The 16,307-nt window shown below is 40.3% G+C and overlaps 1 long non-coding RNA gene across 1 annotated transcript; it reads left to right on the top strand.

Annotated features, from left to right (window-relative positions):
• Window positions 1-1,275: 1,275 nt before the first annotated feature.
• LOC119765503 lies at window positions 1,276-14,774 on the top strand. Its single transcript, XR_005276782.1, has 2 exons — window positions 1,276-2,067; window positions 14,669-14,774. It is a non-coding gene; the product is annotated as an uncharacterized LOC119765503 (long non-coding RNA).
• Window positions 14,775-16,307: the final 1,533 nt, after the last annotated feature.

The following is a 16,307-nucleotide window of genomic DNA, read 5'->3' as shown; positions in this document are numbered from 1 at the left end:
TAAATGCTTCTTTTCGTGAGTGTTTGCTTAAAATTTCATCACAATTTGCAGCACAAAGCAGACCCAAAGGAGCGCTGGAAGAAAAAAAGAACTCAGCTGAGATAGGAAAATGGGCGTGGCCTTATGCATTGCAGTCTGATTAAAATACATTTTGGAAATATTTATTGAATAAATATTTATATAATAAACAGAAATGTTCACAAAAAGTTGCTCTACTCGTTGGTGTACTTGGTTTTAGTAAATTTCAAGGAACACTCCAGTTTATTCAGCATCATTTAAACACGACCGCTTGTTAGGTTTAAAATGGGTATATTTCCCCTATGTGTGTGAGTAGGTAATATAATGTTAGTTTAGGATGTTAAAAGGCAAAATTTGCTTTTTTCATAAACCTCGTCTTGAAATTCTACTTTGTACAAAAAAGATAGAGTAAGATTTTGGTCCTCTTTTGACCTGAACAATTGATTAAGAACAATTTTCTCTGGATAAAATAAACTGTTAACTGATTCTCATTGGGTTTGATGTGAAGTTCTATCTTTTATGATGATTTTTTAAATATTTTAAGAACAATTTTCAAAATAAGGATTTCACATAACTGTCATACATAAATTTAGGACCCGGCCATTGCTGAGGCAATCGAGAGTGTTTAACCTTGAATTTTTTTAAAAAACACGGATAACCCTTTTCTGTTTTCGATTTGGCCATCTGGAAGCATTGTCTTAAACAACATAAATCTGCCATTTCTCTGTCTACATTTTCCTGTGAAGGGGGAGACCAAAAATGCCTGTTATCTTTTACCTCTTACCATCATCATTATCATCATCAACAACAAAACTGTCAAAATAACATCCGAAAAGGTCGCCAAATCGCCAAAGAGAGAACCAGATGTTTTGCGTGACAGCTTCAAAGTTTTTGTTGTTGTCTGAGGCTCGCGTCCCTAGTACCGGTTTAGGAGAGCAAAACGCGAATCAAAGCATGCGCGTTTTGGAGATTTTCTCGCCATGCGCTCGATAAGAGAGAGATATTCGAGAGAAAATTGGACGGATAAAAAACCACGACGTCATGGTGAGAGCTCTGTTTGGCGCGCGACACGACACGTGCATTTGGCAGTGAAAATAAATTTGTAATGTTTGATTTGTTTTTCATTCGCTGTTCACTCTGGTTCGTCTTTTATTTTGAAACAAACATTGTGGGGTGGATTCTTTCACTCTGTTCCCACTTCAAACGATCTTCTCTCTCTCTCTCAATTTATCTCACACCGTTCGAGGGATAGGAAACAAAGCCCCGAACATTTCGCAGAAAGATTCTGTTCGGCTCTACGTGGCTTCGTCGTCGTCGTCGGCTGTCGATTCGGTTTGGGATCGCCACACCAGTTTTTCCCTGGCTGTCGCCCAAAATGGACATATTCTGCGGGTAAGAGCGTCGATTTCCGGCGGTTTGTTTTGTTTCGGTTTGTTCACGTGAACCACGGAGTCGAGGGGTAGGACAGAGGATACGATTTTTTGCGTTGGGATGCTGTGTCATGATAATGCACGAAAATATCGATTTGTCATCCAAGAGTCCTCGACTGTGAGAGTGCTGGAACGTGTTGATGACGCGACAGTCGGTGAGAAATAAAAGTGATGAGTTCTCACGAAATGAGTGCCAAAAGAGAATAAGTGATTGATAAGTGTCAGTGAAGATTCTGGAAGAAAGGAAGCATCAAAAGGGCAGACATGGCAAATCAACGTTACCTATCCACTGAGCGAGGACCGATGGAAAATTGTCACTCACGAACAAAACACAATTATCGGCGATTCCGCATCACAATCAAACGAGTGCGAAAGAAATCTGACGCTGAAGGGGACTGAACTACGCAGAAATCGATGAAACTGGAATAAAAACTGAATAATGTTACGATTATGGCAGACTGGTCAAGGAATACCCTGTCTGCCATCAGCTGACAGCATGTCAGGTGAAGAACTGAGTGCGCATGCTTCAGAAATCCGGTTCGCACTGTTTGACAGCTGAACGGATTCCACCTCTGCAAGCTCCAACTGGAAACAAAATATGATGAATGCTTGAAAAAAGGTAATTTATAATATTTGTTTTTTTTTAAACACTTGTTGCGTTTATATCAAATCAACTTGTTTTTAGCTAGAAGTCAAACTTAAGATTGAGATTTAAAAAACCAAGCTCCAATAATGTATCCCCAAAAAATACATCTTAATTTATCACCACATATCATCAAAGCTTCTTGTTTTAAGATCTTTCTTTTTGACGAACAAGACAGATACGAGTCCGTTACGCCAAAATCCCATCAGGATGACTAAATCACTAGCATTAATTCTCTGCTATCACCCCAAACCAGTAGTAGTTCCAGTCGGTCCCAGTAGGCGGCGTCCAACATCCCTCCTCCATCACCCTTCAAAAACTCCCCATCTTGGAATGCCACGGCCAACTGTGGTCTGGTGTCTGTTTTCTTTTAACACCATCAACCGTCCGTCGCCAACTGCCGGGGATTGTTGTTGTCGCCACACTTCCCACCACTAGTCTTAGTAGGCCACGTGGTCCAAGATGGCGACGAAGGGAGGGTTGGTCAACTAGACACAATCGGATTGACACCCAACCAACTGGAGGACGGCGCCTGCTGCGACCAATCTCCCCTCTCCGAGGGACGTTCTGACCGTTCAACTGACCATCCTTGGAGGTTAGGGTTGAATGGTGGAAAAAGGGAAAGTCAAACCACACCATTGTCCGTTCGTGACGTTGGACACCAGCTTGCTTCGATGGAGGTGGCTGGGAATTTATTTCACTTTCGTCCTTTTGATGGTGGGAATTTATGTTTGAAACATACATTCCAATGCCTGATGGAAGTTTTATCGAGGGTGAGAAATGTCAGAAATTTGTGTCAGTTTTGAAAATGTCTTCTTTGAATCAAATTAATTACGATGAAATAATTTAATTTAAAACGTTCAAAACAATTTTCCAATTAATCCTTTATCAAACAATCAACTGCTGTGTATACGACTAATCGTTTTCACCCACAAACTCATTTGCAACCAGATGAAAAATGCAAAACTTCAACACCGAGCAAAATACCAGACATACATCAACAGGGCCTTAAATTCATCCCGACCCGATAATCATCCCCCATGTCAGAGAGGGACTTTCGAAACATTTTAAATCCACATTAAAGCCGATGACGACCCCCAATCGGGTCAAACGAATGCATGTTGAGAGAGGGGAAATGAATTCGTATTATTTGTGTATAAAATGCACACAAATTGTTTGCGTTCGAACCTTTTCCCATCTGATTTATTCACACATACAAAATGCTGTTGCACATCCTGCTTTTAGGTGATCATTGATGCGAGAGTTATGCAACCCGCACAGCACCGCACACGTCACAGCGCTGAGCAGGGAAAATTTATTTCTCAAATTAAGGTTGAATTAACGTTTCGTTTCGCTTTGTGCAACAAGATCCGCTAAAGTATTCTTAATTATTCAAAGTATGTGCCTCTCTAATTCCTCAGAGAGTAGCTTCCTCGGAATTGTGCAAGGTAACCTGCCGAGGGCCAACCACTGCCAGACACATTCAGACTCACAATGGATATTGTTACACCAGCAAATGCAAATAGTCAAGAGGGGGGAGAGAGAGTCGAGAACCATTCCGAACAAGACATAGGGAAAGACGAATGATTTATGCGTATGCACGTTCCATTCCAGTTTCCAAGTGTATACTGCACACTGAGATTGGGGCAATTTGACAATTGTTGGACCGATTTTGAGGTTTAATATCTTAAAATGAGTCTCCTAAAAGATTTCTAGACATTTAGCAAGCAAAATTAACATGATAAGAAAATTTTCGAAATGCTTCCCAACCACGGACGTCAAAATCGAGGTACCTCTGAGAGAAACTCTCCAATTTCGAAGTGTTTGGCGATCTTCAGGTAAGTGTTTAGTGCGAAAATCAGTGAATTCAAGTGAACTAGTGAAACTGTCAATTCTGTCAATTATTCTGTCAACTGTCACGATTTACCCCGGAGGCAGTTTCCCTCAGGGTATCGTTAGTAGGCCATGAGCTGTTTCTCCAACCGCCACTTCCGTGGAGGCAGTTCCTGCAACATGGCATGCTTTCTGCCTTGGCATGGCATGCTGTGGTCTGTCAGATTCTACAACTAAGCTGGCCACGACCGAGTTGGGTAAGGGGAAGCTAAGCATATGTGCGTTGTATTGCTTTGTTCACCCTCAATCTCACGTCTCCTTAGTCTTGTTTCCGTCAGTTGTGAATGAGTTCACTGAGTCAATTTAAATTGAGTTGATAAACGAAATTATTTCAAAAACGTCAGCCCTGGATGCTACTCCGAAGATGATCAAGTTCTTCGATTTGGCCTCAGAATTCAATTATTTTTTGACAGTTTACTAAACAATGAAAAAATTTCCACATTATTTACTTGCTCTATCAAACTCTCTTTTATTTGCACTAAACACTTAACTGATGGTTGGTGACACTACAATTTAATTTACATTCTACCTATGACCTAACAAAGTTGACGTTCGTAATAAAAGAGTCCCTCTCCCCTTTGCTACTTCTTCGACTTCCGCACAACGGCTTGCTGTGACCCTAATCGCTCGAAATTGTAAACAATACCGTCGGAATCTAATCCGAAGCCAATTTCGGCCATTAACGAAATTTAAATTTAATCATTCCAAAAGCGCTCGTAAACACCTTTTCTGTCAGGGTCCATAAATTATCGCCTCCTCTCAGGGGGAGGAGAGGTCAGCTCCAACAGGTGCGTTTTCGCAGGAAGGACGTGTATTCCCCCGGGGTTGACAACCCTCCTATCAACCTTCACGATAGCAAAGACGCAACATTGAAAAATTAATTCCCCAAAGAGGACTATAAAATCACCATTCGTTCACCCACTTTTGAGTTGGATGGCAGCACTGCCGTTTGAATTTAAATAGAGTGTGTAATCGCAGGCGACGACGCGCCACCTACTTCGTTTTTGTTGTGTTACTAGCGTGACAAAAAGCTCATCGATGACATCCTAGTAGGCGGGGTGGGGTGGAGGTGTCATAAAAACTCGCCGAATCGCGATGTGGTACTTGCGTTAAATGAAAATTGAACATCAACGCGCCAAATTTAATTAACCTAGCGACCGCGTTAATCCCCTTTGGTGATAATGGCGCGCTCCAGTGGCGGGAAGTGGAACTATTAAAACCGAAGTAGGCTTATTGTCATATGGAGGCAAGCTCGAACAAAAGCGATTTTTTTTTCCTGGTCTCACTTTGATTCATATGGAGCCAACTCCAATTCAAAACATGGTTCCGAAATTTGTTCGCATCAGTATCACCACCTAGCGTGGATGCCTGAAGTTACTACACTGTTAACTTTGAATATTAGACAAGATAATGTTGTATAACACACGCTACAGGTCACGCGCACGAATCTGATTTTGAATAAGTGGCATAATTTTTAATTGACCGTTGCTACTGGTTTATTTTTGTTTTCAACTTATTCCTAGCGTAAACGAGTTGCATACATTGTGTAAATATGAAAACTGTCTCCTTAAATAGGGTTGGCGTTAATTGATATATAAATTACGTAAGTTTATAAATTAAAATTTCTAAAATTCTTTGGGAGGGATAATGCGTGTTACAAGTTTTTCTTATCTTTCCGTAAAATAAGTGTTTCGGTGTTTCTCAACAGATGGCCAGTTGGCCTGGCTTCAGCCCCAGTCAGACCCGATGGCTTTTTTCGAGCCAAGATTTGTCTTATCCGTCTAAACCTAATCTAGATCGTTAGCTTAGTCCAAGTGTAGGAGTCGTCCATGGGTCCTTCCTCGGTTGAGTCGCTGGTAGGCAGTTGGACTCACAATCCAAAGGTCATCAGTTCGAATCCTATCGAGAGGAATGCACCAACCACCATACGGCAGATTAAGTAGCGTTTTACCATTCGTTAACATGCTGAAGTAGTTATTGATATACTGATTGAACATATTGATAAAAAATCTGATGACCTAAATTTGTACACCTTTGTTTGACAGTTCGACGTCGTCGTGCTATCTTGTCGCACCCGCCATTTCGACGTTCCGAGAAAAACGCGTTTTAATGTTTGACCTTGAATATACAAAAACGAGCGCACGCAATGTAAACAATAACAAACACGTTTTGTTTGGCTGACCATTCTGTGCATTGTCCCGAAATTTGGTTGAAGTTGGTTGCTGGAGTCGAGTTATAATTACAAATGTTTACGGTAGTCTAGCTTGTACGTGCGACAAACGCATCCTGACTTTTCTGGCCTGAAATCCTTTGGCCTTTTGTCGCACTTACATCAATTTTCATGGAGTGACAAGATAGCACGACAAGATTGAAACTACTTTCATATGTAAAGTGACAAACATGCACGGAGTTTTCGGTTTTGTTGAATATCTCAGGATTGAAATCGAATTTTGGGGATCTGTGAAGGTCAAAAGGTGAGGCATTGTGAGCTGCACAAAATGGCGTTCTTAACTCAATTTGGCCCAAAATGCACGTACGACAAGTTAGCACGATGGCGACGAGTTGACAGGCGAAAAAACAATCACTTTGGGGTCAGGAAACTTTGCAGTTCTCAAGCAAACTTTTAAAATAATATCCGGCAATTTTGGGAAAGGTCGGTTTCTCTTGACAACGTTGGCAAGCCGGATTTTTTTTAATTTGGCCACTGCTTGACGGATTTCTTGGCTGTATTTTGCAAGAGGAATCGGTCCACCGGTGGACAGATTTCTTTTCGGGAGGAAATGGGTACTTGGGACAAGTTTGTTAACAATGTCTAGCAAGAGGAATCCGTCCAACGGTGGACGGACTCTCCTGCAAAACAATGCACAGAAAGCCGTCTACTGGGGAACCAGTTCTCTTGCCAGCTTACAGCTATTCCTGAACGCCCAACTGTTGTAAGCCAACATTACGTGCATGATGAAATTACATGTTATTCCCCTTTACATTCATAATAAAATTATGCTACAAAACTATTCAAGAAAAATCGAACCGACTTACGGTAGTTGTACTGTATACTGTTTACAAACATTATACGAGGCTTTTTTGACGTTATCCCTCTGTGGCGTACACGGTCAGCAGCGAACGGGCAAAACAGGCAACAAATGGGAAATCAAAGCATATGGAGGCAAGCTCGAACAAAAGCGATTTTTTTTTCCTGGTCTCACTTTGATTTCCCATTTGTTGCCTGTTTTGCCCGTTCGCTGCTGACCGTGTACGCCACAGAGGGATAACGTCAAAAAAGCCTCGTATAATGTTTGTAAACAGTATACAGTACAACTACCGTAAGTCGGTTCGATTTTTCTTGAATAGTTTTGTAGCATAATTTTATTATGAATGTAAAGGGGAATAACATGTAATTTCATCATGCACGTAATGTTGGCTTACAACAGTTGGGCGTTCAGGAATAGCTGTAAGCTGGCAAGAGAACTGGTTCCCCAGTAGACGGCTTTCTGTGCATTGTTTTGCAGGAGAGTCCGTCCACCGTTGGACGGATTCCTCTTGCTAGACATTGTTAACAAACTTGTCCCAAGTACCCATTTCCTCCCGAAAAGAAATCTGTCCACCGGTGGACCGATTCCTCTTGCAAAATACAGCCAAGAAATCCGTCAAGCAGTGGCCAAATTAAAAATCCGGCTTGCCAACGTTGTCAAGAGAAACCGACCTTTCCCAAAATTGCCGGATATTATTTTAAAAGTTTGCTTGAGAACTGCAAAGTTTCCTGACCCCAAAGTGATTGTTTTTTCGCCTGTCAACTCGTCGCCATCGTGCTAACTTGTCGTACGTGCATTTTGGGCCAAATTGAGTTAAGAACGCCATTTTGTGCAGCTCACAATGCCTCACCTTTTGACCTTCACAGATCCCCAAAATTCGATTTCAATCCTGAGATATTCAACAAAAACCGAAAAAACTCCGTGCATGTTTGTCACTTTACATATGAAAGTAGTTTCAATCTTGTCGTGCTATCTTGTCACTCCATGAAAATTGATGTAAGTGCGACAAAAGGCCAAAGGGATTTCAGGCCAGAAAAGTCAGGATGCGTTTGTCGCACGTACAAGCTAGACTACCGTAAACATTTGTAATTATAACTCGGGACTCCAGCAACCAACTTCAACCAAATTTCGGGACAATGCACAGAATGGTCAGCCAAACAAAACGTGTTTGTTATTGTTTACATTGCGTGCGCTCGTTTTTGTATATTCAAGGTCAAACATTAAAACGCGTTTTTCTCGGAACGTCGAAATGGCGGGTGCGACAAGATAGCACGACGACGTCGAACTGTCAAACAAAGGTGTACAAATTTAGGTCATCAGATTTTTTATCAATATGTTCAATCAGTATATCAATAACTACTTCAGCATGTTAACGAATGGTAAAACGCTACTTAATCTGCCGTATGGTGGTTGGTGCATTCCTCTCGATAGGATTCGAACTGATGACCTTTGGATTGTGAGTCCAACTGCCTACCAGCGACTCAACCGAGGAAGGACCCATGGACGACTCCTACACTTGGACTAAGCTAACGATCTAGATTAGGTTTAGACGGATAAGACAAATCTTGGCTCGAAAAAAGCCATCGGGTCTGACTGGGGCTGAAGCCAGGCCAACTGGCCATCTGTTGAGAAACACCGAAACACTTATTTTACGGAAAGATAAGAAAAACTTGTAACACGCATTATCCCTCCCAAAGAATTTTAGAAATTTTAATTTATAAACTTACGTAATTTATATATCAATTAACGCCAACCCTATTTAAGGAGACAGTTTTCATATTTACACAATGTATGCAACTCGTTTACGCTAGAATAAGTTGAAAACAAAAATAAACCAGTAGCAACGGTCAATTAAAAATTATGCCACTTATTCAAAATCAGATTCGTGCGCGTGACCTGTAGCGTGTGTTATACAACATTATCTTGTCTAATATTCAAAGTTAACAGTGTAGTAACTTCAGGCATCCACGCTAGGTGGTGATACTGATGCGAACAAATTTCGGAACCATGTTTTGAATTGGAGTTGGCTCCATATGTTATTGTGCTTGCGGGAAGGTCCATTATTGGGTTTTGGGATATGGTTTTGGGCAATAAAGTTTATTGACCATGAGGACGTGAATGTTGGCGCGAGCTGAAAAGCAATTTGGCTAATTGCTACTGGCGTTTCAGGGTTGGTGATAAATGACATATCACGGGGAGAGGCCTAATGGAATATGTTATTTTGACAAATTAATTGAGCTGTTAATTGAAATCAAACTTCAATGCTGATTTCTTGGTCTACTTGACAATTTCAAGGGTTAATTCATTGTGACATTTGACGGAATAAATGACAGAATTGACAGATTTTGACGGCTTCTTCACAGGTTCACTCGAGTTCACTGCTGTTACAATAAAAACTTACCTGTATGACCTCATTATATTTCAGATTTTATCGGAGCTTTTAAACTCATTTCAACGTTATATAAAATTTAAATAGTTGCCAAAAAAACACATAAACTTGCAGAAAACGGGCGTAAGCGTTGGCGGTAACAGCTCTAGGTTATGTTTGTTTTGTTTTTATTATGTTTTCGGCTCTCTTTTTCCCTGACTCTTTTTCAGACGAAAAAAAATGTTTCAAGCGTGGGTGCAACTCGACAACTAAGAAAAACCAAAACAAACACAGATTCGCTAGCGCGCAGAAAGTGTTGTTAGACATCATGGCCTGCTTTGACTGCACCGACGACGTCGACGACGGCCAACATGGTAATTCGTTTATGGGTGCCAAAACTAAAGAAGGCAAAATTTTCATAGGGGTAGGGTGCGGTGGGGTAAAGTAAACACCAGCATCACTGTTTGTTTGGGTGTTTTTTCCGCAGGAGGTTGCGGGCGGTGATGATGCTTCTTCAGCTTTGGAACTGACAAAAGGAGAGTAGTTGGAGAATTCTCTGGTGCATTGTTGTGCAGCTTGAATTCAGAGGGGGGAAGATAATCTGGTTGTTGTTTGTTCTACCCAGAAACGTGAGAGGTGGACTTTGGTTTCGAGTCGAGCTGTGCAAGAATGCAGCTATATTTTGGTTCTTTCACAGTTTTCAGGAGGAAAAGTTACAAAACTGTGCTGCTTTGTTTTGATTTTACAAATGAGATTGCATGGCATGCTCGGGTTGGCTATTTCCAAGTAGTTACATTGGATGCCATTGATAATAGAGTTTTCAATCTTTTTAATAGATGGAATTGTTTTTGTTTGGGAGCATGTTTTGAAAAGGACTTGTTTTCGACCTACTGAAATCACCTCATTTCAAACTTATTTCTCTCACTCCTGAGACTTTGAACTCATTTGACAAAACAATGAACTTGTGGTCTTCTTTTCCAGTGTTCCCAGCTTAGAGTAGGGATAATTTTGGACTGTTCCCTACACAGCTATCGTGGCATTTGATACGCGTTGAGTCAAACTGCTTTTTCTGTTAATTTTCTCGCAGCAGGCTTTGATTTTACTACGGGATAAGCCCAAAAGCAATTTCTCGGAACAGAAATTTGTGAATTTCGCTTCTAAATTGTGTTGTTATTTGCTAAAAGAATTTTGGATTCGCAAAATTGTGCAACTCAAACGGTCCATGAAACTGTCGCAATCTGCCGACAACAGTTTGATAAATCATAAAGCACGAAGGTCGCAGGTTAAAGGCCAATGGAAATTTAAGACGATGGTAAAACCTGGAAAGCAGAGAAGAGGAGAATTATGCCGAAATCGACGAACAGGAACAATAAAATTTTATTGAATGTTTTTCGTGTCCTCGTTCCACCTTAATGCTTTACCCTGCCAGAGTCGCCATATTTATCAAAGCTTTAGCTCAAAAAGAGAAAGGAAACACAAAGTCTCACAATAGATGAATAAAACATTGGCATTTTGTTCTGCGAAACAAAACGACGCCGCTGTCGCCATTATTGCTTTTGCTGTGACATTCTGATACAAGATTTCTTTTCCTCTTCCAAGTTGGTCTGTTCCATCTCCTTCCACTCCGAGAAAAAAAGTCGTCATTTTTCGGAGGATAAGGTCCAGCAGTTAGGAATTATTGTTTTAATTTTCGGTACGACCCAGAAGAGGGAAGCTATTGCTGGCAGCACTGGTCTCTAGCAGAAACGTGGTGGTTGATCGGATTATGAATCGAAGAGGGTCACACGGGTGGTGTTCTGGGTGGCGAATTAATATTAGTAAAACATATTCATTCGAACAAAATTTATTTTGTCAAATTTAAATTCGTCGATTATTGTCGAATATTTTAACTGTGCCCTACTACTACATAAGTTTTTATCGAAAGAAGTGTGGGTGGAAGGTGCTGGTGGATAATGCAAATGTGTCCTGTTTTGTACGTGATTGTCGATGGTCCAAACACGCGGAATCTTAGACGTTAGGGTCGTCTATGGAAAACTGAGCGTTTAAAAAAAAACAAGAAAATCGTCATGTTTTACTCACATTCCGAAAAATATTGGAACATGCATTCCACGATATCTTGGCAAAAAACGACGACAAAAAGCATTTTCACTTTAACAGTTTATTAAGTGCAATATCACCAGACAAGCAAGTTGGCGGAAGAAAACATGGAAAGATACACGGAGAGAAAAAAAAGTGGTTGAAAGTCGCACAGCCAAAGTCAATCAGCATGCCAAGATTTGCTCCAACCTGCAAACAACACTTGGTATGAGGAAGTGGGAAAAGGGTTGGAAAAAGTTTAAAAGTTTTCCAGCGCCTGCTTTAACCCACTTGCACCCACCCCAGACGACCACGTGGAAGAGAGGAGGATGAAAATTGGAGCAGTGATGACTAGATCTGGATTCGAATTTTTGTGTTGAGAGGAGGAAAAATAACGACGGCAGCATCCCACAGACAGGAGCTGTCAAACATTTTGAAATGTTTAAATGAAACTTTATCGAACGCCTTCTCGAATCATTCTGCGAAGTGGTCCCAATTTTGAGCAGAGAAAATTCCATTCGAAGAAGCTTAGAAGGAGGGGTGCGTCCAGAAGCTACGTTCCGCAGGAAAAATAAGCCAAAATGATTCAAGAATTTAGGTCAAGCAATAACCTATCAAGAAAATTTCTCCTTTCAAAAATCCCATAAGATAATGAGATCTCATTTGACCCCACCAAAAACATGTGCTCAACCGAAAACTTCCTAACTGGCAACGATATGTCCTGGAAGGAAAGTTCCCTACAGAGCAAGTGTCCCCCAGAGTGTCTTTCTAGAACTAAGGTAAAGACTAACTTTGCACACGTGTTGAAATCAACGGCTCTCGGCTAACGATAATTAACACAGAAACAGCTGTCGAAAAAGAATAATTAGCTAGAAAGGTGGATTTTTTGAAAAGCGATAAAAAATCTCCAAATTTCATTGAATTTTTGCCTTCCTCACGTTACTGAGGAAAGGCTAAAAAATCACTCGAAAAATGAACTTCTCAATTAGACCTCCTAGACCCACCTTCATGTATACCTATCGACTCAGAATCAAATTCTGAGCAAATGTCTGTGTGTGTGGTGGGATGTTGATCAAAAAATTGTCACTCGATTATCTCGACATTGGCTGAACCGATTTTGTCCGTTTTGGCGTCATTCGATCCGTCTTGAGGTCCCATAAGTCGCTATTAAAAATTATGCAGTTTAGTTAAGTACTTCAAAAGTTATGCTAAAAAACGATTTTAGCAAAAGTCCGGAAGATTGTAAAAAGGGTGGTTTTTGTAAGAAAACCCGTCATGCTATACATTTTCAGAAAGGTATTTAAAAGACCTTTCCAACGCGTCCAAGACATTGAAGATCTGACTATCCTATCAAAAGTTATAAGTGTTATTTATACGCTTTTTGGAGGCCGGATCTCAGATATGTTGATAAAAATGTTGTCCGGATCTCTCATGCGACCTATCGTTGGATAGGTATTCAAAAGAGCTTTCCAATGCGTCCAAAACATTGAAAATCTGACAACCCTATCAAAAGTTATAAGCACTTAAGTGTTATTTACGCACTTTTTCGAGGCCGGATCTCAGATATTTTGATGAAAATGCTGTCCGGATCTCTCATGCGACCTATCGTAGGATGGGTATTCAAAAGACCTTTCTAACGCGTCCAAAACATTGGAGATCTGACAACCCTATCAAAAATTATAAGCACTTAAGTGTTATTTACGCACTTTTTTCATTTTGGATAACACCCTTTAAATGTGAGGAAGGCGCCAACCACCTAAGGGTGGATTAAGTAACGTTTTTTGTAAGGATTTAAAAAGTTGAATTATCTAGTCCAACTAAAAATTTTTGAAGGGAAAAATTCCCTTTAAATAAAAGTTTTCGTTCGAAAAAAAAAATCTTCACACGCGACGAGGCAAGTAGTAGGCCATGTCTCTGTTCGTGGTACTAAACTGAGACTTAACCTAATTTCGACAGTTTTGTGCAGGTGTCTGAGACATGGCCTACTAGACAGACTTTGCTACCCAGCAAGAACAGAGCAAAAACTTCGTATCGGTCCTAAATGGGCTGATATTTGGCATGAGAGTCCCTAAGGGTGTCCTGAGAACTTCTTTGTTTGGATGAAACACCCTAATACTTATAGTCATGAGACTTTGAGACTACTTTTCGGAGCATCTTTTCATGGTAAATCTAATTTATTCCTTTTTCGGAAAAAGGCAAGTGAAAACAAACGCAGTGTGAGTTGCTGGGAAACTTTTATCGTTTGACAACACTTTTCTCGCCGAAAGAACCAAAATTCCCAAGCTTGCTTGCTCACGTCCGACCAGCATAATGCGATTATCCATCGGATCACCGACAAGTCTTCCTTTCTTCTCGAATGGAATTTGCCCGAAACCGGAAACTATTGACTATAGTCCCTTGCGGAAAGTGATCCTCTTGAGATAGTTTCATCATGGCATACGCTTCGAATCGAATCCACTTCTTCCGCTCCGCTTGCTGTGATGGATTTCCATTTTTCAATAAATGGGTAAATTTGTTCCCAGCTGCACAATGCTGCACAAGCTCGGAACGGATGGCAACACTGCTGCCGCAGGGCTGCTGATGTGGATATGCAAATTCCAACGAAAACATGTTTTGTCATCAAATTTGTTCAGCTGTGTAATGTTATGCATGCTTTAGGGGGTTGGAACTCGATGCAAAATAACCAACTAACTCGGCACAAATTTTCCTTAAAAGCTCTTGTCAGAAGCGAACTTTATTAGCTCATGAAAGTGTACACACTCCTAAGCAAGCAAAAGTCATGAAAGCTGGATTACAGTCTCTACTCCGTCGTGTACGGTGAAATTATGATTCGACACATGTTCCTTTTTTCATCGCGGGCTTAACCTGCAACGCGCGTCAACACATTCCGTATTTTCCACCGTTTTGAAGCCATTTTCGTGGTCTCCTTGGATCAGCGGGAAATCTGTAGGAGTGAACAAAAAGGGCAGAAAATCGCTGCCAGGCACTTTGGAGAGCAGGTTGCTGCGATGCTTGTTTGGCCCAAACAAGCGAGTTCCACATTTTGGCTGTTTGGCGTTGGATTGCTTTGATTCGAGAAGGAAAATTGTTGGAAAATGGCAGTTACGTTAGACACTCTTACATACTTATTAGTGACCTTTATATGGAATTTAAATTCATTGATTTACTTAAACCATCTCCTAATTCTAAACTATTCTCTTTTCATTTTCAGACATTCGACGAATAATTATTCCTTCTGGAAAGAGAACGAGTGTCGGTTCCAAAATCATAAAACAAATCGTAAATTAAATAAATAATAATCAATTATAAACAAAAAATCAGCCTAGTTTCACTTCCGAATAGGCGTTTGAAAGAAATGTCCAAACATGACGCAATCATGAAAAAACAAATGTTCCAAAAATTGAGACGAGGGGTCCACCGAAACACGCTTGAGAAGAAGAAAAAAAATGTGTCGAAAAATCTCACACGAGTCGTGAACGCATGGAGTTGTCAAAATGATGAGAAATTTTTAGCCATGCTGTCAGAAGCGATTTAATCGAGTTTCACAAGCTGGTCGTTGAAAATTTGAACGAGTGGGCGTCATAACTGTCACCACACGAGTTTGACAGCTGGGTTTAAATTGAGAGTGAAGTGGTGCGGAATTTATTGGCGTGTGTAGGATCCAAGTTGGCGTTGAAATCAAGTTTGACAAGATTTTCATTTTGCTTAAAATAACCTGTTTTCAAACACACTTACCGAAAATTATAAACTTTCTAAACCGTTGATTTGTGTTTATCCAAACTTTCATTCCAAAACAGTTCCTTCAACCGCAGTTTCCCTTTAAAATGCATATTACAACATTTAAGGCACCTCCCCCATCCCAAAGTCATGACCTGCTATGTAAACTGCCAAAAAAGTTAACCCCTTCGTCATGACATGCTTTGTGCATTTTGCCAGCGTTGTGGGAACAATCTCACCCCAAACAGGTGCAGCAGCAAACAGCAGGTTGAGGTTAAAACTTTTCGTACTCCGTATGGGAACATTGTAAATCTTTTGAGATTTTAACACACCTGTGTGCGTGCGTGTTTGTGAACGCTTATCATAGTGCAACCACATTTTTTCTGGTGAGTTGAAACTGTTGCTTCTGTAAAGGGGTACATAGAACTTCATTCTACACATTTTATTTGAGTTAGAAAAAAAATATTGAAAGGATAAATTTGATGATTTGCCGAATATTAAAAAAAAATAAGCTTTTTGATCAAATTGTTGATTTTCAAAAAGGTAGATAATGTTGTGATCTAAACATCTATGTTAACAGTTTGTTTACAACACCCTGAGGAATAAAACCACAACATCACAGAAGCTGCTGACTCTTGGGGAAAAAACATGGTGTCGTTAGCTTTCAGTGTGTTCACCTCCTGAAACGCACATGTGCACACAAAATTTGCTCCATTTTAGTTTGGTGAGCTGACACGTTTTACGGAAAACTTTTTCTTCGGTGCTGTTCATAATTTTCCAGTTCAATGGCTTGCTGCGATGTGGTTTAACCAGGTGACATTTCCAAAGGGACTAACTGTTAAGCTGGAAAAACAAACTTTTATTTTTCAGTTAAATAATAAAAATAGCTTTAGTTTTCATAAAACTTAAAAGTTGCATAATTTGAGATTTAGTTAATAGTTTTTTCACAAAACATAAAATATTTAAAATTGTTTCATTTGGTTTATGTTTGTGTGGGTACGGAACACACCGAAATTTATTGTTCTCGGTTTTGCTGTGTGCAAAAACACGCTGTGAATAATGACCATTAAATAATTGTGGTCGATAATATGAAAAACATGAAATAGTCCACTGGGAGCAAGTCATGCAAAGTT

The sequence above is a fragment of the Culex quinquefasciatus genome, chromosome 1 (genome assembly GCF_015732765.1).
Source record: "Culex quinquefasciatus strain JHB chromosome 1, VPISU_Cqui_1.0_pri_paternal, whole genome shotgun sequence".
In the NCBI taxonomy this organism is placed as follows: Eukaryota; Metazoa; Arthropoda; class Insecta; order Diptera; family Culicidae; genus Culex; species Culex quinquefasciatus.
This window is presented reverse-complemented; position numbering and strand designations above follow the sequence as displayed.